The 23,000-nt window shown below is 44.8% G+C and overlaps 1 long non-coding RNA gene across 1 annotated transcript; it reads left to right on the forward strand.

Annotated features, from left to right (window-relative positions):
- The first annotated feature begins 213 nt into the window (after positions 1-213).
- Positions 214-6,337, forward strand: LOC148803192 (uncharacterized). The gene is made up of 3 exons (XR_016081313.1): positions 214-337; positions 2,302-2,619; positions 2,718-6,337. It is a non-coding gene; the product is annotated as an uncharacterized LOC148803192 (long non-coding RNA).
- The last annotated feature ends 16,663 nt before the right edge of the window (positions 6,338-23,000 follow it).

Here is a 23,000-nt window from a genome sequence, read left to right on the forward strand (position 1 = left end):
GTGCAACTCAATGTATAGCTATCATGTGCTAAGAGATAGCCTAAGTGCAGCCCAAATAGCAGCCCTTAGGAGGCTTTCAAGAGAGCTCTAGAAAGTTCAAGAAAGGGTTGTAATACACCCCATTCTAGAGGCTTCAAGAAGGGGCAAGAGCCCCCTTGAAAAACTATATAAGAAGGCCTCTAGGAGGGAGGAGAGGTGTTCAATTGCTTCAGAGGAAGGCTCTCCCACTCTTAGAGGTTCGACCACCTTGAGAGAAGAGAAGAGAAGAAGGCTAGGCGCAAGGAAGAAGAAGAAGAAGGCCTGAAGGAAGTTCAAGACAAGCAAGATAGAAGAGAAGGTGAGTTCGAAATTGGGGGTTTGTGATTCAAAGATCCTTTGTAATAACTCAATTGTAGTTTCATTTTCCTTTAATTTGAATCCTGTTTCTTTGTTATATTTTCTTTTTTCTTTCTCCTTCTTCCATTCTTCCTTGATGTATTTCAGCTTGTAAAATTTCAGTTCAGCAATCTAATTCTTTTTTATTCATTCGAATGGTCATGAATTGTACTTTATGTTTCTTGAATAAGGGTGTTATTGTAGATTAATCGGCCAACTAACCTTCAAAACTCAGATCTGAATTCTCAGATCTGAGATTGCAAGATCTGAATTGCTTGAAAGAGAATTCAGATCTGCAATTTTCAGATTGAGAGAGACTCTAGGAATTCAGATCTACTATTCAAGAACTGAATTGGATGCAAGATTAGAGATAACTTGCACAATTCAGTTAGTGATCAATTCAGTTTTGAATTGATACCTTGTATGTGTTTGTAGAAATGCATGCATGAGGATTAGATCCTTGATAGAGATATGGGGATCATCACTCATGCATAGATTGAACATGCACTCGAAAGGGGCTGTTCATGAGCTTGGGGTCTGACCAAACCAAGGCTCAATCATGATTTATTCGAATGATCCAAATTGATAGATTGCTGAATTCTGAGATTGACATTTACTGCTTACTCTTCTAACCTGATTTTAGGGCAATTGGACCAATGATTTAAATAGATTTTAATTTAGGATTTTTAGCTTTCATTAAAGTTTTGATTTACTTGTTAATCAGATAAGAAGTACTCAATTTAGTATTGATACTTGTTTCCTAAATCCTCGTGGGAATGATACTTCACTCACTACTTTATTATTTGAACGGCTAGTGCACTTGCTAGTGTCACAATGAGCCACACATCAATTGCCTAGATTGTGCTGCATCAGAAGGGTTTGATCATGTTAGGTATATACAGATCACGGGTTTTATGTTTGAAGAGTGTTGTAGTGTTATATATATCGAAATTGAATCTCTAATGGATGATTGGCTAAATCCCGAAATTTAGGGTTGAAATTTTGTGTGGTTGGTTGTTTAAGGATTTTGTTTCACGTGATAGATTTTGATCGGGGATCAAATATGGTGATATGGCATAATCAAGACCTTTGAAAGGGAATCACAACACAAGGAGAGGGTAGAGAATCAATAGTGCCACTAGCCAGAATTAGAGGGATGTTTATTTCATGCTCCTTTCTTCAACTGTAGAAGAAAATTTTGTAACGTTTAATAACCTTGCTCCAATAACAGGAACCTTGTAATTTCAAGCCCTAGATAAAGAAAACAAATCAAAACTAAATCAATTATTTCTTTGTAGGACCACTTAAAGTCTATACGAGTTTAGTTAAGGACCAATTATTTCTTATCCACTTAATTGCAAGACCAATTAAGCTTTAGAAAACACTGCATAACCAACTAAGGCCACATGACGGTGCTTCTGTTATTTCGAGAGTAAATATATGCAAAGAAATAACTCTCATTTTGTAGGAATTGTTATTTTGACATCATTTATAGTTTATAGATGACAATGAATTCTATGGACATCCCTTCTAAACAGAAGCTAACTTTTGATTTGGTAGACACAGAAAATGATCAACTTGATCGACTTCAAAGGTTGATATGTTCATTTTTCTGGTTAGCCTAAGAGTCACTCCTTAATCAGATAAACATTGTTCTCTATATAGCACAGCCTTGAATATAGCATAAGTTAAGTGTTTATGAACTGCTCAGTCAGAAGTCATTAAGAAATAATATTAGTGAGAATCCGAGTTGGTTTATTTTGTGCCATAAATGTTCTATTTGTGGCTTTTGTTCTCTCTCTGAGTTGGGATATTCAGTTTTCAGGTATACTAAAAACTGTCAAAATTGTCAGACATCTAAACAGTATTAGTTACCCAGTTTTCAATCTTAATTTTGACATATTACATGCTTATTAATTTCTTCAGGTAGCTTTTGCTTTGTGCCATGTAATTAAGAAGAATGAGCAAGGACTGAAGAAGGGAGATCTCCAAGAACCCAGAGGCAAGAAGGTAGGACAAACTTCTGTCACTGGAAAAATCAGTCCCAAAAGATTGTTGAATGGTCTCCGGAGCAACACTAGTGATGATCCATGTCAAGCTGCTAGCCAATATAATGGGACTAGTTCTTTAAATCCTATGTCCCCTCCTGAAATTCCAACGATGACAGAGTTCGACTCAAATTTGACCAAGGCCAATCCAATGAACATTTGGTTCTCACCATATCTAATTTTAAATTCGTCAAAGGTACTAGACTTCCACAAGAACAACTTTGAAGACCAAATTGACAATATACTTCATATGAATTTATCACCATTTTTTTTTCATTTTCTTTCTCATTTCAGGTGACTTAGATTTATAAATTTTCTTGAACTTTTCCATCTATTCCTACAAGATTACCAACAAGCACAAGTTGTATCTAATTATTTTCCCCACAATGACTTGCAAGGCTCATCAATATCTCCATGTCACCACTCTAGTCCTACAGGAATTTCTCCCACTTCATTGTACTCTAACTTCATAGAGGAAGTCTTACCAAAAAAACCAAGGCAAAAGCTAAGCTTCTGTCCTTTAGTAATATGAAAGAAAAACACATATAGGTAGAGTTCAAGAATTCTTTGTAGAGAATTCTTTACATTATAATTAATAAAGTTTATTTTGTAGTGATCAAAGAAACAAAGATATGAAGAAAAAACCCAAATTACCCATTATCTACATTATTTACGGGCCACGTTACCTATTAAGACCCAGCCGCCTCTTTGGCACGAGCAAAGTCAAAAAAGAGTGGACTACGAGTCACTCCTAAAAACCTACGGGCCACATTACTACTTAAGACCCAGTCGCCTCTTCGGCACGGGCAAAGTCAAAGAAGAGTGGACTACGAATCGCTCCCAAAGCCTACGGACCACATTATTGCTTAAGACCCAATCGCCTCTTTGGCATGGGCAAAGTCAAGAAGAGTGGACTACGAGTTACTCCCAAAGCCTACGGGCCACACTATTGCTAAATACCCAATCGCTTCCTCAGCATGAGCAAAATCAGCAAAACTGAACTATAAGTTGCCCCTAGAGCCTAAGGGCTACACTACTGAACTGGCGGAGACCTCTTCACCTTACAGGCAGCTCGCCACATACAGGCAGCTCCCAAAGCCTAAGGAATTGGATCAACACTTACTAGCTCGTCGACTTACGAGCCAAAAGAATAAATCTACTCCCTTCGCTAAGTTACTCTCAGCTCGGGAGTGGGGGGCAAATGATGAGGGCGGATTTGGCCCTCTAGTGAAATTGTGACACCTAGCACCTCATGCAAACCGAGTGCAGCCTCTTGACAATTGGGCAGCTCAGGAAGCTCGGGTAGCTCAGCAGAGCTTGCCACAGCTTGCCACTTACAGACAGCTCGGCATGGCTCGCCACAGGCAGCTCGGCAGAGCTCGCCACAAGCAGCTCGGCATAGCTCGGGGAGCTCAATATAGCTAGGGGCAGCTCAGCATAGGCAGCTCGCCACAGGCAGCTGGCCACTCCGCAGGCAGCCTGGCGTCTTACGAAGAGCTCGCCACTTAGGGGCAGCTCGGCACTTACAGGTAGCTCGGCATAGGCTACTCACCACAGGCAGCCTGGCGTCTTACGAAGAGCTCGGCACTTAGGGGCAGCTTGGCGTATCGCAGGAAGATCTCCTGCCTGACAACTGTACCTAACAGATCCGGAGGCTTGCTCCCACGTCTCTCGCTAGGCGGCGCCGTGCCTGCCAGTCCTGAGAGCTGTCCCTTGACTGGCAGAGCCGTACACTGCAGCAGCCGCCTGCACCCGCCACCTCAGCTCTGGCAATAACAGCTGTGGCAAAGAAATAGAGGCGGTTACGCCTGACTTGACAGAGGCTGTTACGCCTGATTTGATAGGGCACCACTATATAGGCACTCCGACCCCCAAAGACAAGGGGGAGAGAATGAAAAAATGGAGGTAATCCCTGCTCTCTAGCTCTCTCATTTCTCTCCAAGCTCCCTACAATCAAAATGCAAACTTAGGCATCGAAGAGTCCCCACCGGGAAAATCCCCCCGGGTCATCTGATTCAGTTCTCACAGGTTCCTCAGCTCCTACCGCCTACAAAGAGGAGGAAAAGATGGAGTTCTCGCAGGTCCCTCAGCTCCCGCCACCTACAAAGGAGAGGAGATCACCTCATGCAGAGGGCAGTCGGGTTGCTCTACACCAGGGAGCTCCACCATCCCCTGAGTTACAGACCGCCTAGGAGGAGGTCAAATGACGAGTCCACCCAGGGAGCTCGTCACCAGGGAGCTCGTCACCAGGTAGCTCACCCCCAGGGAGCTCGTCACCAGGTAGCTCACCACCAGGGAGCTCGTCACCAGGTAGCTCACCACCAGGGAGCTCGTCCAGGTAGCTCACCACCAGGGAGCTTGTCACCAGGTAGCTCACCACCAGGAGCTCGTCACCAGGTAGCTCACCACCAGGGAGCTCGTCACCAGGTAGCTCACCACCAGGGAGCTCGTCACCAGGTAGCTCACCACCAGGGAGCTCGCCACCAGGTAGCTCACCACCAGGAAGCTCGTCACCAAGTAGCTCACCACCAGGGAGCTCGTCACCAAGTAGCTCACTACCAGGGAGCTCCACCATCCTCTCCTGGGAGCAGTTCAAATGACGAGATTCTTAGCCAAAAAAAAAATTGATACACCACAAAAAATTGGTACGTGACCAAAAGCGGTTACATCAGTGACCTCCATCAGAACTTACAACAGGCATGCACAAAGTTTCAGGCTATGAAAAACAACAATCTTTAGCACCATTTGATACTACAATAAAATAGATTCATAATGGATTAACAAAATATCTCTAAAGATTATTAGAACTCAAAAATTTAACAAGTAAAAAACATATTTTCATACTTACTGATGCTGAATATATGGTAACTATTCCATGGAGGTTTAATTAGACTTTAACCTTGACTTTAGTTTTTTCAGTGTGTGAAACTTGGAAAGGGCCAATATGCAATAATAGAAAAGCGTGTTTTAGAACTTAAAAGTGTTTGTTTTGTGTATATTAGAGAGAGACGGATAAGAAACAATGAAGATAAGATTTAATTCTGGGTCTTGTATAGATAACAGGAACTAGGAGTGGGGACAGGGCAGGGTGCATATTAGGTCCACTGTCCATATCACAGAGAGCCTGCAATTTTACAGCTTTGGTCCTGTCCCTCCTTTTCCGGAGGAACACCAAATGACCATCTCAACTACTGGCTTCCCCATTAGTTCCCCAGGTCTTGTGTATGATGCATAAAAGACTTTTCCTCGTGACTCATGAGACAAGTTGGCAACTTCCAAGGGGATAAGACTTATCATTTGTCAAAGTATGACGAGTTGGCAACTTCTTAGTGGATAAGACTTTCATATATTAAACCAAAATATGGGCATGCTGATGGGTACCCAATAAATATGATGATACTATGCACTCAATTTCATTTATTATGGTACCTATCAAGTTCTTAGTATTACAAATTTCCAAATAATATTAGGAAATAGAAATCCATGGAAAAATAAGGTTTATAGAAGGAACATAACTTATTGGCATAATTATTAAAGAACAAAGAGGTACATATTGCCAAGTAAATGATGATTGCTATCCAAATACAATTATATATAATGCCTTCTTGAGAAACAAAACTAGTTATATAATGAGATTTTCATCAGTTCAATTCCAAACTAGATCCCCACCTTAAATTACAGCATTTATTCATTAAGTTATTTGATCCTTGTCTTAGGATCCTGAAAATGTGCTCGACAACTAGCCAAGTATCACTGTGATCAAGAGGATTGGAACTTTTTCTATCAGTCTTTGCACCACTTTAGTATTTCTGCTTGGTGAAAATTTTGGATAATTTAAATCATAATAGTCCAATGACTTAGGGTTGTTAATGCCCTGGGTTTGAATGGAACAATCTGTTTGTGTTCTCTGATGCTACATGCACTTCTTTGCCTCCATCCTTTGCAAACTGGCTGTGGTGGGTTAGATTCTATAAAAGTATCCTTTTTCTGTTTTTTTTTTTTAATCAGTAGATCATTCTTATGTTTCATCCATTGAAATGAAAGTTCTTTGTATTCATTATTTCCATGTTGGCTAAGAAATCGACCATTTCTAAACATTGGTTCTAGTGCAGCAAACCATATAGTACCTTTTAAACTAGACAAACTTATATGACATAGTATATCTTCCCTCAATGCTACCCTAAGTTTGTATCTTATGTACAGGAAACATTTTAAGAGACAAAGGAAATAGGCAAGAAAATGCAAACCTAGGGATAACATTTAAGTTTGAATTATTACTATAAAAAAAACCAGTTAACTAGGCTTAAGTGGAACAAAGTTGAGGAAGTACCAAGATTTTCTTTGTTGGCAATTTGCAGGAAAACAAAAATTGTAAAGAAGTGGGATGATATTGTGGGTTGGGGCAGGCTAAGGTATTGGGCCCAGTCCTAGACAGGCTTCTAGGCTGGGCTACAAAATGATCACCCATAAAGAAAAGCAATGATGTGCCTTTCCATCTATTTAAAACTCGATGATTTTCACCAAATTTTACTCAAAAAGGATTTTTGAAATTATTCTTGTCCTCTTTTAGCTATTTTATAATACTATTTTCCAAAAAGTACCCTCCTATCTACTAAGATTAATCTTTTAGCATATCCATGGGATTCCCCAAGGTCAAAGAAACTAAAACTCTCCTTGTTGAACCAGCTGAGCTTTTCTTGGTAATAATTGAACCATCTAAGTTGACCAAGTTCAAATTCTAATAATTGCTTAAAATGAGCCTACCTAAGTTGTGGCCCTACTTCCAATTCTTTGGATGCATCAGCAGCATCAAACTCTACTTTGAACAATATTAAAATCCTATGAAACTGAAGGGAGAATTCAGTGTGGGTCCTCTCCCTCTTGGACTGTTCAAACCTCTGGCCAACATCTATATACACCACTTGCCCATGATATGTCCTTGCCATTAGGATAACATAGCTGATCCACATCAGAAGAATTTCCCATACAAGTTGCAATATGGATCTATTTTGTCCTTATTGCAAGAATGTTTTGATATATTCTTGATTTTGTTTCCACTTCATATTCTTCCTATAGTATCTTTATGTTTTTTCTCTTAAACAAAATTCTACCTTACTATGAAAAGGATTATCTTGTATTAGTGGTTTTCCCAAAACATGTTAACCATTCAAAGATTTAATTTTTTGATATAAAACTTGCCCATGAAGGGTTTATTTTGAAAACATGGAAAGATCTTTTAGGTTGAAATTTGTTTCACAGATATGGGGTGGGGAGAGGTATAGATATGGGGTTGAAATTTTTTGATACATTTGCACACAAATTCTTAGAGAGTTAACATCACCTTCAAAACTACACAAAAAATTCAAAATAAAAACAATAAAATTTGCACTTTAAACAAAAAAAAAAAGTAAACAAAAGATTTCACAAGGATCAAACCCAACCCATTTCTCAAACACAGGTTGAAATCTGACTGTTATTGAACAAGTAGCTACCTTTGAGTCTAACCCAGGTTCCTTTGGAGTCTGGATAATCAACCAGCATATTCTCACCCACTAGCCTCCATTGTAGATCTTTGAGAGATATGGATATTGATTTCAGTGCAAAGGAGCTTTAGCTGAACCATATGTTAGCATTTCTCTCAATTAGGGCTGGTTCTGGGTGGGTGCTGTTCCAACTCTTAGGTCTTAGCTGAATCATTGCAGCCTTACATTGGGAGCATCTCCCTGTAAATGACAAGGGAACACTTGATGTTCCCCAAAAAAATTTAGATTTGGACGAAATAATTTAGAAATAAAATGCCCTACTATTCATCGCTTGCTTGCTCCATTCAAAGAGAGGGAAGCTGAAAATCTACTGACTTCATTCGAATGCTTGCAACACATAATAAACACCTATGAGAGAAGAAGAAGAATAAATAAACAAATAAAAAAAAGGTGGAGGAAAAGGTTATACCCAATCAGAGTTTTAAAGAAATAGAAAACCCAAAGCAAGTTCACTAGTGGGATTTGAGTAAAAACCGAAAGGTTTCTAAGCACATGCGGGAGAGGACCGAGATTTCAAAGCAGAAGTCCTTCTAGAAAGATTTCATTGTGGTGAGGTTTGGGGGAAGGCGAGGGAAGATGGTGGGTTTCATTTGTGCGGGAAAGAGCGGGGTTTCTTTTTTGGTATTTTTCGATGTAACAACTGCACGTATCCTCTATAGCAGCAAATATGCATCCGCCCCTCTACCTACACTAATTACCGCTTTAAAAGGGATATATAGCGACATTTTTCTTAGCACCGTTATATATTGATTTTGTTGTAGTGACACAAGTCCATATAAGCGTTCGGCCTTACCCTTGAAAAAGGTTAGGCTGAATTCATTATTTAGGGTAATGAATTATTGACTTTATCAGTTTGGGTCTAATATTTATAAATAAATGATCCTTAGATTTAAGTTACCTAAGGATTTATGTAAAATAAAGCCTATTAGGTAATTAACCATGTAATAGTTTTTTAGACTTAACATCTGGGTCTATAATCATTAGAACACTATCCATAGGAAAATACATCTCCTTTGACTACAAGATGCAATGTGACATTCTTTGTTCGAATGGATCATGAGATTAAAACATTTTTTCATAAAATAGTAATGTAACATATAAATACATTTTGCAAATCACATTTCAAATATAGTTGAAATCCATTATTGGTTGTTTAGGTTTCCATCAAAGAGAATGTAAAGCTTGATGTTCATTTTGTTTGACAAAAGGGGACGATCCTATCATTATGATCGCCCACCCAAGTAATTTCCCAAACTACCCCAATATGCCCAAGTATTTGATCATTGATGGATCTCATTAGTTGACATATCAAAGGCAAATCAGTCCGATACCTATTGTAGTATCATAATCATGTCTGGGGTTAAGTGCAATTTTCTAGTTTTGCCCATCTATCTACAAAGGCCAGGGCATAACTGAAAATTGGTCTAAGTTTAGTACTTCATGTAAACACCTACTAGTTGTTAAAGTCTAACCATAGTAGTTGTGACAAGTTGTTCCAACTGTTTGGCAACACACTAGTATCAGCATTGTCAAGATAAACTCTCCAAATCTATCCAATGGTTGAGAACATTTTAAACTAACACGAATCTCTTAAGTGTCAAGTTTAAGATATAATTTACAAAAAAATATACCGGTATAAACATGAAACAATAATGTACTTTATTCATTTACAGATAAATGTTCATGTACGTCAATCTGATTTGAGCTAAAGCATACACTATCTAACATTATGTTGGTACAGGGTTCATATGAACTAGGATCTTGGGCTTATGGCCAATGAGAAAGACTTTCCTTTATCCTAGTAGGAAATTGTTCCAAATCCTAGCAGGAAATTTTAGCTGCTCTACATAAATAACCTTTATCCTCTATGAAGTATGTTTTTAGTATTCTTGGAACTATACAAAAAACAAGACTATGTTCTTAATGAGTGATCCTCACTATAGTGGTTCATTTAATGATAAACTTTTTGTTGTATAGGCTCTATTTCTTTCAATATAAAGGGAGATTTTTTTTAAATTTTAGATTGAAATATTCCAGCAAATACTTTCACTCTTTTCCAACGTAAACGGTGTGTTGCACACAAAATGGGACCAAGTTCTCAGAATGATCCTTGCTATAATCATTTCATTTAATCATTAACTATTTAATAGGTTCCATTTGTTCCTGAGAATATGGACAAGGGAAAGTGAATGTAAAATTCTACAATGTTCTGATGCAAGTAGGGAGCTAGAGGAACTTGGCATGAAAGTAGGATTTTCTAGTGCCAAACATTACGAGATATCTAGAGGCCAAATCATTTTCACATTCTCTTGGTTTCATTATTCAACAAGAATGAATAGCACCAAAGGCCCATGTGCGCTTACTAGATTCAAGAATCTAAGATTATGGCCTCAAATATAGAACAACTCATTTATGTGGGTCTCAGAGCTCCCAATCACTTTGCTGATTGTCTTGAAGTACATTGGGCCACTCTAGAAAGGGAAGCACCAGGCCCTAGGGTTCATCTGAGTGGTTGAAAATATTTGATTATGTATTCAACTTTATTTTCCCTCTCTTGACTCATCCCTAAATATGGCCGTCTTCTTTTTTATCTTACATCATTAATAAAGCCCTTTTGGTCGTGATACTAACAAAAAATCTTTACACAGCCATGAAAAAAATTGTTTGAAACCTACGTATAGTCAATTCTAACCATTATTGCAAACTTTTTCTCTTTCACTCTTAAAAAAAAAAAGCTTTTTCTCTTTCAAATATCTATTTATCATTTTCTAGTTTTTTTTGCATAATATCCCACATATTTTTATTAATTGTAGGTAATAATATACTAATTGAAAGTCCGTTGGCCCATGATTTGCATGGGTCCCACTCCACTAGTATGTATTAAAAGGAGGAAAGGTGTATGGTGAAAGCACTCTCATTGTGCCATTCAGAATTTAACAATAACTTTCAATAATTTTTCTACCATTTGCCCGTTGGAAATAATTGTTTCCATTTGCCTCCCAATACGTCATTAAATCAATGCCACATGACTAATTAGGGCTGTTTATGGGTCGGGTTGGATTGGTTTATTGGCGTTTTTCCAATCGACGATCTAGTCAGTTTACTTAGAAATGAAACCGAAACCGACCCAGTACTAAGTAAAACCGACTTGGTCGGTTTGAATTGATTCGAGTCGGTTTTGTGAATGATTCTCTTGGTGTGAACGGTAAAGGATTCAAGTGTAACAAAGCAAAGGCTGGATGCCTGAAAATTAAAAATGATTTGATGGATTAAAACTAATATTTTATATATAATATGTATATTTTTGAAATAAAGCTGAAATATATATATTTCCACAAATATATATTAAAACTGAAATATATCAGATATATATATATATAATATCTGAAATATATTATATATAATATATATCTAAGCCGGTTCGGGTCGGTTTGATTTTGGTTTTCATACTGAAGAAAAACGATCAACTCGGATTAGATCGGACCGATTTGGTTGATTTGGTCGATTTGAATCTTGTTATGAACAGCACTATAACTAATTAGACGGTGAGCCCATCAATATTGATGGCTCGCTACTTAGAGAATCTTAAGGTTCAGTGAGACAATGAGAATACTGCTCCTATCCCTTGATTTAAAGAATTCTTAGTAAGGTTTCTTCTTCTCCCTCGCTTTATAGAGTTCACCGTTGGTGATCCTGAGACACGTTGAAGAGCTTTCTCTTTTGCTATTCTTCTTCCACGCTCTTTTCTGATACCACTATCTCGCTCCAATCACTCTACATGTTCATCCTTGGTTGCAGCAAATAGATGGCCTCCACTTATAGTGAAGCCCGTGTGGCCCAACCCCACAAGCCGCCACTCTCCTCCTCCTCCTCCTCTCTCTCTCTCTCCCTCTGTTCAACGAGGGAACACTTGAACCTACCAACATTTTTTTTTTCCAGTTTTTGAAACCTTTCGATTTGTTTTTGCTTCTTCCTACCATTAATCGGAAAAACCCTAATGTGGTAATTAGAATACAAGCTTCGATGATGATGACTTCACATTCTTAGTGGCATGCAGTAAGATGATTTTCTTATTTTTCATATGCTTAATGCCTTGGATTTTAAGGAGAAGCTTTAACCACAAAATAGGCATGGAGCACTTTCAAAAAGAGAATCATCCCTCTCCCCTTCCTCCATAAGTTTCTTTCTTTTTTCCAAAACCCAACAACATCTTCCCTCTGTGGCTTCTTACCTAATCAAATTCAATTTTCACCATTAGTTCTACCGGGGAGGTTTGGTAAATTTGGGTTTAAACGGGTCAACCCCGAATACCAAGTGGATTGATGGGATTTTGGGTTAGAGTTTTTGTATGCATACGAAAGGGCAAACAAGGGTGTTTTGTTTAAAATTTGAGAGGGTACGATTTTTGGGTACTTTGAATTGATTTGTGGGGTCAGATTAACCCAACTAGGTACAGATGAAGCAGATCTAGAAGGAAAATAATTTGGTCAACCTAGGGATTCGAAATGGAATTTTGTAGGTAGGGCTTTAGGGTGTCAAGGATCTGATGGTAATGTTTGTTTGGTTCAGGTGAGTTAAGATCATGGAAATTTGGATCTACAAGACTGCCTGGAATAGAATCATAGTTTAATGAAGGGGTGAATAATGAAATTTTGAGTCAAAATTTATGGTTAGGTATTTTGGTATCTAGAGTTTAATGGTGTGGTTTGATTGGTTAAGAGGTGTTAGGATCAATGGGCTATGGGTTGTAAGTGTTTAAACCAACGAGAGGGCTCAAAAAGGAATCTTGGTTTGATGGAGGGCTAAATGAGGGATTTTTGGGTTGAAATTTTATGGGTAGATGTTTTGGTGTGCTAGGAGTTCAATGGAATTGTTTGATCTGATGGTCAAAATTAAATGGGGGTTAATCGAGGCCATTGTATTGGGATCGACTAGGTTTATCGATGGATCTAAGGGTTTTGGACTAGAATTTGGGTTCTTTGGGCTTTTTAGTGCTTCAAAGATATTGGAAAGGTTTGGTCGAGAGTTTACGATGATTTGGGGGTTCAAGCGGTGGACCAAGCAAAAATCAGGTACTAACAATGGGTATTTTGGTAATTTGAATTGGGTGGATGGGTCTAATTAAGTGGTGGGTTATGGGTATTGATGGAGGGTAGTTTGGCCTGACCTCGCAACACGGGTACACGTGGGCGTGACCTTGCTCAAACAGTGACTCAGCATGACAGTGCAATGAGCGTGAGCATAACTCAGAGGGAAAGTCCCACCGAGTTCAGCTTGGCAACTCGGCGAGTAAACTACCCGCCAGGAGCCGCCTTATCCGCACCTCCTCCCGGGGTCAAGGCACTTCGGGGGGTCCCAAGTTCGGGGCGCCCTAACCCCTTTTAAGACCCGAGCTCCTCCCAATGGACCTCAGGCCACTCCCAGGCAAGAACGCACCGATCCTTCTCAGGACACCCTGAGGCATAGACACCTCGGGGCAGCTAGCTCGGCATAACCAGCTACAGGTGGCCTGTCACTCAAAGGACAGCCCGGTTCAAGGTAATTTGCGGGAGGGTAGTTTGGTATACCACAGGAGGGCTTCCTGCTCGACCGCCGTACCCGACAAATCTGTGGACAGCAGGCTTGTCCCTCTTGCCGCGCCTGTTACCTTTAGAAAGGTGTCCCGTACCTAACAGACGCGTACCTTGCAGCGACGGCCCTGCGCGTGCCACCTCAGCCTTGCCTGTAACGGCTGTGGCAGACTGACAGTGACGGTTATACCTGCCCTGTTAGAAGTCAGAGGGCCTGAAGCAACGGGATTCAGTTATAAGGGGCTTATTCTCAAGGAACAAGGTATCTTCGAATCACTTGCGTAACCTTTCACTCTTAGCCTTCGTTCTCATTTTGCTTCTTGCACACAATACTAACTTAAGCATCGGAGCGTTCCTGCCGGGAAACCCCCTGGAAGTTCTTCCTCTTTCCTCTTGTCTTAGGCACCTCTCAAGAGCCACGCGAGCACCAGGTAGGAGTGACCGGATTGCGCTACATCATTTGGCGTCGTCTGTGGGAAACGCTTCAAAAGGCCTTTCTCTCTAAACTTTCTCAGTTCTTCTCTTCCTCGAAACAATCCAACGCTCAGGGCTTCCTCTAGCAACATCGGACGAAGCACGGAAATGGATAACTCCAGGGAACAACCCCAGCTCCCTACTATCTGTATCGGACAGTTCGTCGTCCCCCTCTCAGCGGACGAAACCCCCAGCTTGAATGTGCCTCTCACAGTGGCACCTGTCATCGCCCCACTCCCTGCTACAGTCGGAGCGACGTTCACCGAACCTTCGGTCGTGCCCCCAGCTGCCAGCTCAAACCAACTGGAGGACTTGATGCAGTGCATGCGGGCCATGCAGGCCCAAATGCAACAGTTCCAGCAACTTCAGCTCTATCAACAACACGTACTGCACCAGGTCTCCCAGTATCAGTATTAGCAGCAGTTCCCCCAGCTGCCTCAACCTCAACTTCAGCAGCCGTAGTTCCCACCTCGGCACCCAGCCTCGCAGCAAGCTAACTCTCGCCACTAGGATGAGCGCCCCTCTGGCCAAGGAGAGGTCCCCCAAAACCTCCCAAAAAACCAGGCCTCCCCCCGCAGCAGACGAGAGAGACCGGCTACCCCGATCTCACCGCGGGCAGACAGGTTGGGAGGACCCCAGCTCGCCAGGTCTACGTCACCTCGGCAGTCGAAGTTTGAAACCCCGCTCCTTGAGAACCGGTTCGAGGTCCTGGCAACAGACTCTATGCAGGACCCCTCTGTCCGCAGCCATCACCAGCAGACTGGGCTACTTCCTGCACAAACCATTCCGGACAGCGCAGAGGTGAGCAGCACGAACGCCGAGCCCACCAAGAAGTAGAGACGTCGCCGCCAAGCTCGCCGATTTGTCACCCGCGATTTGCCCAAGCTCATGGGCAAAAAAGAGGTAAGCTCGGCCGAAGTCAAAGCTCCCCTCCTCTCGGTTCCATCCTCCCTGTCTTCCGAACTCCTGGCAGTCCCAATGCCCAAAGACTTCAAACTCCCCCCTCTTGACAAGTATGACGGGTCGTTTGACCCAAATGATCACGTAGATGCTATTCAGTCACAGATGCACCTGGCGCAAGCCAGTGAGTCATGCATGTGTGTGGCCTTCTCCACTACTTTTAGGGGAGCAGCCCGCACGTGGTATCGGAACTTGGCACCTGGGTCGATAAGAAGTTGGGCGTAGTTCGCACAAGCCTTCACGTCCCACTTCGTCACCAGCAAACGGTGCCCGCAAACTGAAGAAAGCCTCCTCAGCATAGTGCAAAGAGAGGAAGAGTCCATCCGGGGCTATATCAAGCGGTTCAACGATGCTTGTATGCAGATACCGCGCCTGGACCCCATCGTACGCCTTGCAGTAGCCAAGAAAGGCGTGACACACAAAGAGTTCAAATGGCACATGGTCGTCAACCAACCAACGACCACAACCGAGTTTCTGAAGCTTGCGGACAGGTTCATAGCCACCGAAGAGGAGATCAACCAAAAGGGCGAGGGCGCGCCCGAAAAAAGAAAGAGGGAAGGAGAGCTTTCCAGTCAAGGGGACAACCGAAAGAAAAAAGACACAACTTGGGGGGCAAGGTCGGGTCAGTTTCCTCGACCTCTTGTAGCGGACCGAGCCGATTACACCCCACTGAACGCGAAGCGAGCTGAAATCCTGATGGCAATCAAGGATGCCCCATACGTGAAGTGGCCACCCCGTCTGAGGGGGAATCCCAATGAAAGAAATAAGAACCTGTATTGCAGTTTCCACAAAGATCACGGTCACAGTACCGAGAATTGTAAAAACCTCCACGATGAGATAGAGGAGCTCATCCGTCGCGGGTACCTAAGAAACTTTGTACAGAATAATAATAATAGTAATAAAACAGGTCGGCAAGGGGAGAACGGTAAGGATGCCCCCGAGTCCAGCAGTAGGCCGGCCGAACAACTGCAGAGGCAGCCTTCGGAGGAGAGGCCAGTTCGGGGGACTATCCACATGATAGTGGGTGGTTCGATCTTTGCGGGTTGCACTTCAGCAGCAACTCGGGCGTCGGTTCAGAAGACCACCCGGGAGGAGCAGAACCCCCCAAAACGACCGAGGACAGAAGAGCCAATTTTCTTCACAGAAGATGATGCGCGAGGGGTCCACTACCTCCACGACAACGCGCTCGTAATAAAGCTAAGAATCAACGATTTCGAGGTCAGGCGCGTACTCGTCGACTCAGGTAGCTCAGCCGACATTCTCTTCAAAGCTGCATTTGACTAGCTCCAGTTGCAGAGAGGCGACCTGAAGCCCATAGACACTCCTTTGGTAGGCTTCAGCGGAGAGGAAGTCCGACCCCTTGGGAAAATAACAATACCTATGGAAGTCGGCGCGTGGCCTTGTGTGGTCAGATTCAAGCATGACTTCTTGGTGGTCGCGACCCCCTCCTCCTACAATGCCATAGTAGGTCGACCGATCACCCATGTCCTACAGCTGGTGGTCTCCACTTACCATTTGGTTATGAAGTTCCCAACCAACTTCGGTGTGGGAGTAGCGCGGGGCGACCAGCTCGAGTCCCATAAGTGCTACGTCGCCGCCCTGAAGGGAAAAACCAAGGTAGCCGATGACCTCGAGCTGGAGCGGCCAATGGAGTAAGGCGAAGATCGAGTCGCACCAACAGAAGAAACAGTCGCGGTTCCGACCTCAACAGCGGACCCAGCTCGAACGCTTTAGACTGGCGCTTCCGTTTAGGAACCTCTACGACCAGAACTGGTAAGTTTCTTACTTCAAAATTTAGATATTTTTGCATGGTCCGCGGCAGAGATGTCCGGTATAGACCCCGAACTCATAACTCACAAGGTGAACAGTGATCCTATAGTTAGGCCCGTTAGACAGAAGAAACGCAACCTAGCCCCGGAGCGGTGGAAAGCGGTCGATGAGGAGGTCGAAAAGTTCCTCGCAGCTGACTTCATAAGAGAAGTCCACTATCCGAGTTGGGTAGCCAACCCCGTCCTGGTAAAGAAGGCCAATGACAAGTGGCGCATGTGTGTCGACTACACCGACATGAACCGGGCTTGCCCAAAAGACTACTTCCCACTCCCCAAAATTGACCGATTGGTGGACGCGACCTCAGGGCAGAGTTGCTAAGTTTCTTGGACGCCTATTCGGGCTATAACCAGATCAAGATGGACCCGACGGACGAAGAAAAGACCGCCTTCATCACAGAATTCGGCCTATACTGTTACAAGGTTATGCCCTTCGGGTTAAAAAACGCAGGGACAACCTTTCAAAGGCTTGTAAATAAGTTGTTTGCGTCGTTAATCGCCAGAAAAGTATAATGCTATGTAGACGATATGGTCGTCAAAACTCAATTCTCACATGAATTAATACAAGATTTGTATTCCGTTTTTGAAATTCTGCGTAAGTTTAATATGAGACTAAACCCAAACAAGTGTGTGTTTGGTGTGACCTCGGGCAAGTTCCTAGGATACATCGTTAACCGGCGCGGCATCGAGGCCAACCCGGATAAAATTAAGGCCATTTTAGATATGAGACCACCCCGAAAGTTGAAGGAGGTTCAGAGGTTGAATGGCCGTATAGCCGCCCTGAGCTGCTCCATGTCTAAATCGGCGGACCTTTGTCTACCGTTCTTTAAGGAAATTAAGAGCAAAGGATTTGAATGGACCCAAGATTGTCAGCTCGCGTTCGACGAGCTCAAGAAATACCTCGCTAGTGTGTCGACCTTAACCCGGCCCGAGGAGGGCGATGTTTTAGAACTGTAACTCTTGGCGAGCACTGAAGTGGTCAGTTCGGTACTAATAAAGGAAGTAGATCGGGTCCAACGACCCATCTATTATGTTAGTAAAGTATTGCAGGGAGCAGAAACGAGATACCCAGAGATGGAAAAGCTAGCATACGCACTGATAATCGCAGCTCGGAAGCTCTGCCCGTACTTCCAAGCTCATACTATTGTCGTCCTCACTGACAAACCTCTGAGGCAAGTGTCGCTTAAGCTCGAGGTCTCTGGTCGGTTGACGAAGTGGGCCGTTGAGCTCAGCAAGTACGACCTTCAGTACAAGCCGCGAACTGCCATTAAGTCCCAAGCCTTAGCAGATTTCATAGCCGAATGCACATTCAGCTCCGAAGTTCCCAGGCCGGTTGAGCATAAGGCTCCCACCTCGGGTGAGCCCGAAGCTCCCGGGTTGGTCAAGTCCGAACCCCGTGAGGTAGCAGCCAGTGTGGCACCTCTCCTAGCTCGGCCAACCGCGAGCTGGGATGAGGAGCCCTGGATCCTTCACGTAGATGGCTCCTCGAACCAACAGGGCAGCGGTGCCGGAATAGTTCTGCACGGCCCGAGCGGTACGAAACTGGAATACGCGCTACGCTTCGTGTTCGCGGCGTCTAACAATGAAGCAGAGTACGAGGCGTCGATAGCTGGACTAGCCATAGCCAGAGAAGTAAAAGCAAAGCACATTGTTATCTGCAGCGACTCCCAGCTCATGGTTAACCAAATCACCGGCGAGTATGAAGCTTGTGAGCCAACCATAATTGCCTACTTGACCAAAGTTAGAGAGGCCCTGCTCGACTTCCAGTCACACTTCATCAGACAGATCCCTAGGTCGGAGAACACTGAGGCCGACGCTCTGTCCAAGTTAGCCAGCACTAGCGACATCACCATGAGAACCGTGTACATAGAGGACCTGCCTCGGCCTAGCATTCTCAGGGGGGCAGAGGAGGTCGCTCCCGTCGTCCAAGCAGAGCCGAGCTGGATTGACCCGCTCGCGAGCTTCTTGCTACACGGGACCCTCCCTGCAGATCGCAGTGCAGCCAGAAGGGTGCAGCACCAGGCAGCCAAATACGTCATGATAGGCGAGCGGCTGTACAAGAGATCCTACACGCTCCCCAATCTACGTTGCTTGTAGCCTACCGAAGCCGAACTCATACTCCGCGACACTCATGAGGGGTTGTGCGGCGGGCACTTGGGGGGCAGAGCCCTTGCCCACAAAGCACTTCGACAAGGGTATTATTGGCCAACAATGAAGGTAGATGCCAGTGAACTCGTTAAAAAATGTGACAAATGCCAGAGACATGCCAATATTCACCACCAACCGCCGCCAACCTCAAGTATCTCACCAGTTCATGGCCCTTTGCACAATGGGGCATCGATCTACTCGGGCCATTCCCGCCAGCAACGGGTGGAAGGAAGTTCTTAATGGTAGCAGTGGACTATTTCACAAAGTGGGTAAAAGCTGAACCCCTCGTAACGATAACAGCCCGAAATGTCCAAAATTTCTTTTGGAAAAACATCGTATGACGCTTCGGATTACCCTGGGTATTGATTTCCGACAATGGCAAACAGTTCGAAGACATCAAATTCCAAGACTAGTGCCAAGATATGGGAATCTGACAAAACTTTACTTCAGTCGCACACCCTCAAGCAAACGGTCAGGCAGAAGTCACAAACAGAGCCATCCTCCGCAGATTAAAAGCACGGTTAGACCAGGCTAAAGGATTGTGGGCAGATGAACTACCCAGCGTTCTATGGGCATACCGGACCATGGAGAAGACCGCCACAGGAGAAACACCCTTCAATCTCACCTATGGCACCGAAACAGTGATTCCCACAGAGAACGAAGTGCCTACGCTACGATTAAAGGCATACCGTGACCAGACAAACGAAGATGAGCTACGTACCAACCTCGATCTACTCGACGAAGTAAGGGACCTCGCGTTCATCAGGACAACAGCCTACCAGCAGAGAGTAGCTCGGTACTATAACGCCAGGCTCAAGAAGCGGAATCTCCGCGTTGGTGACCTGGTTCTTCGTAAAGTTATGGTGCCTGAGCCCGGCGCTGGCAAGCTCGGGTCCAACTAGGAAGGCCCTTACCGAGTGAAATGAGTGCTCGGGGAAGGAACATACGAGCTCGAGACCCTCGAAGGGAAACAAGTACCTCAGGCATGGAACATTGTCAACCTAAGACAATACTATCTGTAAGAATCGAGTAGGCCACGAGCCACTCCCAGAGCCTAAGGGCCAGAATACCGAGCTAACATGACCTCGGCACAACAGGACCCAGTCGCCTCTACGGCATGGGCAGACTCCGAGAGTGAGCCACGAGCCACTCCTCCAAGTACTAATGAAGAAACCTCAGCAGCACCCAAAATTGAGTCACCCCATCAGCATGAACCAAGTACTTGCAACACCTGAGGTGCAAGCGGCTCAGGTACGAACCTTACAGCAAATAGCCCGCCCTGGCGTGCAAAGAGTTGGTCCCACTGAGGATAATAGACAGAAACCTACCTTGGGTATAGACAAGTCGGGCATGCGCCCTACTATGTCCCTCACCCCGATGTACACGAGGCTACCCCTACTAAACAGTTCGGGGCCACGATGGCCGTTAAGGAACACCCACTTCGGAAGTCCAACTCGACAGGTTGACAGCTTGGAGTGAGACAACCATCTCGACAAAAACGAATTGCGCAAACTTTTTGACAAAGGGAAAAATTTTTTTCATTTTGGAAAATCCGTTACATTAATTTCATTAAGGACGCCTTGATTACAAGGAAGAAAAGGGGAAAAGATTAAGGTACAAGTATAAAGAGCAAACTACTTCGGGAGCTCGTCGTCACTATCATTGACCCCCTCGGGGACAGTATCTGGACCAACATCCTCTGCTTCATCTTCGGCGCCCTCATCTTCGGAATCGGGGTCATCTTTTGACTGACACACGATGTCGTCAGTAATCCGCGAAGTAGTGATGGCACTCGTGTCCAGCTCGGGGTAGAGGTGCCTGATCAGCTACCAACTGAGCTTGAAGCCCTTACGGTAGGCCTCCGTCATCACGTCGTCGAATCTGGAAGAGTTGACGTAGTCAATGACGGCCTGAGTCTTGGCCTCCTCGAGAGCACCCTCGAAGATTGCAGTCTTCTCTTTTATGTCTTCTCGAAGGTATTCCACTTCATGCTCCAACTTCCCCTTCACCTCCTTGAGGCCCTGCACTTCAAGCTTCACGGCATCCCACTCAGCCTTGAGGCTGTTCACCTCGAGCCCTAAGGCCTCCTGACCGACCTTGAGACCGTTCACCTCGGCTCTCAGCTTGTCTTTGTCTCGGGCCAGCTCCCCCTTCTCTGCCATTAATGCCTCGATGAAGCTCTTCTGAGCCGAGGCACCACTCTCCAGACGGTGGACCTGACAGCGAACTGCTCTCAGCTCAGTATGGGCCGCATGAGATGACTTCTCAGCCTCTAGAGCCCGCCTCAGGTGCCGATCTGATTGGAGGGTCAAGCCGCGAATGGTAGTGTTCACCTGCAAAAGGGAAACCAGTCAAGAGGGAAATAAAAAAAGGGAAGAAAGAAAGAAGAGGAAAGACTCACCACCATAGTATGAGTGGCAGCTCGGGCGCCGAGCTGACCAGGAGTGAGTTCGGCCCACTCGCTGACCTCCCCCGGGTATGCAGCCAGCTTACTCTTCTTCATGCTACACTTGAGGTTCAGGACGGTTTGGCTCCCTTGACCCTCTGAGCTGGAAGTCATCATCTCCACATCACTAGTGGAACTCTCAGAGGTCTCGGCGGCAGCCTCGGCAGGACGAGCCCCGACAGCAGCAATGTTAGCCTTGGCAACGCTTTCACCAGTAAGTCCGGTGGACTTGACAACAGGCTCGGCGGGCCTAACGGCAGGTTTCGTTAACACCTCGGGCCCCTTAGGCACGGCCCCTTCTTCCAAGTCAACAACAGGCGCGACTACCACCTCGAGCCCCGAGGTTGAAGTCCGCGGAGGTTGGGGCTCGGCTGAAGCTCGTAGTGACTCAACGCGCGCCTTCTTGGCTACGCGTTTTTTCCTCTTCATTTGGCGGAAAAGCTTCTGGTTGTCTATTTTCTCCACCTCCATGGGACCTGTAGCAAAACACGACATCAGCAACCCGAAGTAAACATATGAACAGAAAGCCGAAGTGAAGGAAAACCTACCCGGGCTCAAGCTCGCCTGGACGAGCTTCTCCTCAGAAGTGAAGTCTTTATAATTCAATCTGAGCTGAGCCAGTGACTGGAGAGCCTTCTTGGTCTTCTCGTCAAGGATGACGCCATGGTCTTGAATGGCTATCCTCCAATCGGTGGGGAAGGGCCACCCCGTACTACTCCGAACTACGAAGTAGTCCCGCTTCCAAGCTGGGACTTTGCTCGGGAGCTTGTGCATGAGTTTGAAACCCGGGCGGGGGGACAAGTAATAGGATCGCCTATGCCCAGGGAGAACGCCCGAAGCGCTCTTCTTTACAACCAAAATTGTGCTAAGGATATCTAAATCTATAGAGAGGGAGCGATCGAAGCAAAGAGAGATGGACCCCACCACATTCCGTATGGAGTTTGGGTGGAGTTGGTCCAAGGTGATGTTAAAGTGTATCAACACCTCAACGATCAGAGGGTGAAGAGGAAGTCGGAGACCGGCTATCAGTTATTCCCTAAAGATCACGATCTCGTTTGGACCATGCTCCAATGGGAAGGTGCCGGTGGGAAGGCTATATGAGAATTCTTTAGGGAGGCGGAACCTGTATATGAGGTCCTGAAGCCTCTCCGAAGTCATTATAAAAGGGCCAAATTGGTCCGGCTCCCAACCTCGGTGGGAGGTGGACGCCAGGTGACCCGAAGCCACCCGTACTTCGGGTGGCTGGGCAGTAGAGGAGCCACCCCGAGCCGAGGTACCCACCTCGGGCTCGTCGATAAGGCTATCTACACTAGACGGCGACATAGTGAACGAAAGGGATTAAACAAATTGAAAAGGAGGGAGGAAGCTCGGGAGGACTCACCAAAAGAAACGCAATCGGACTAGGAGAGCAGGACGAACTGGAAGACCTGAGCTAAGAGACCTTCGATGCGAGCTCAAACACTAACGGCAAGAGCTTTGTGGCGAAGAAAATGGCCAAAGGGCCCCCTATTTATAGCCACAGCTGTGGGTTTCTCGAGGCGAAAGCGATTTAGCGCGTTTTTGACGTCCGCGAAGTCCAAATCGCGTGAGATCCGTGCGTAAACCAGACG

The sequence above is a fragment of the Nelumbo nucifera genome, chromosome 1 (assembly GCF_055504915.1).
Source record: "Nelumbo nucifera cultivar China Antique chromosome 1, China Antique-T2T, whole genome shotgun sequence".
Classification (NCBI taxonomy): Eukaryota; Viridiplantae; Streptophyta; class Magnoliopsida; order Proteales; family Nelumbonaceae; genus Nelumbo; species Nelumbo nucifera.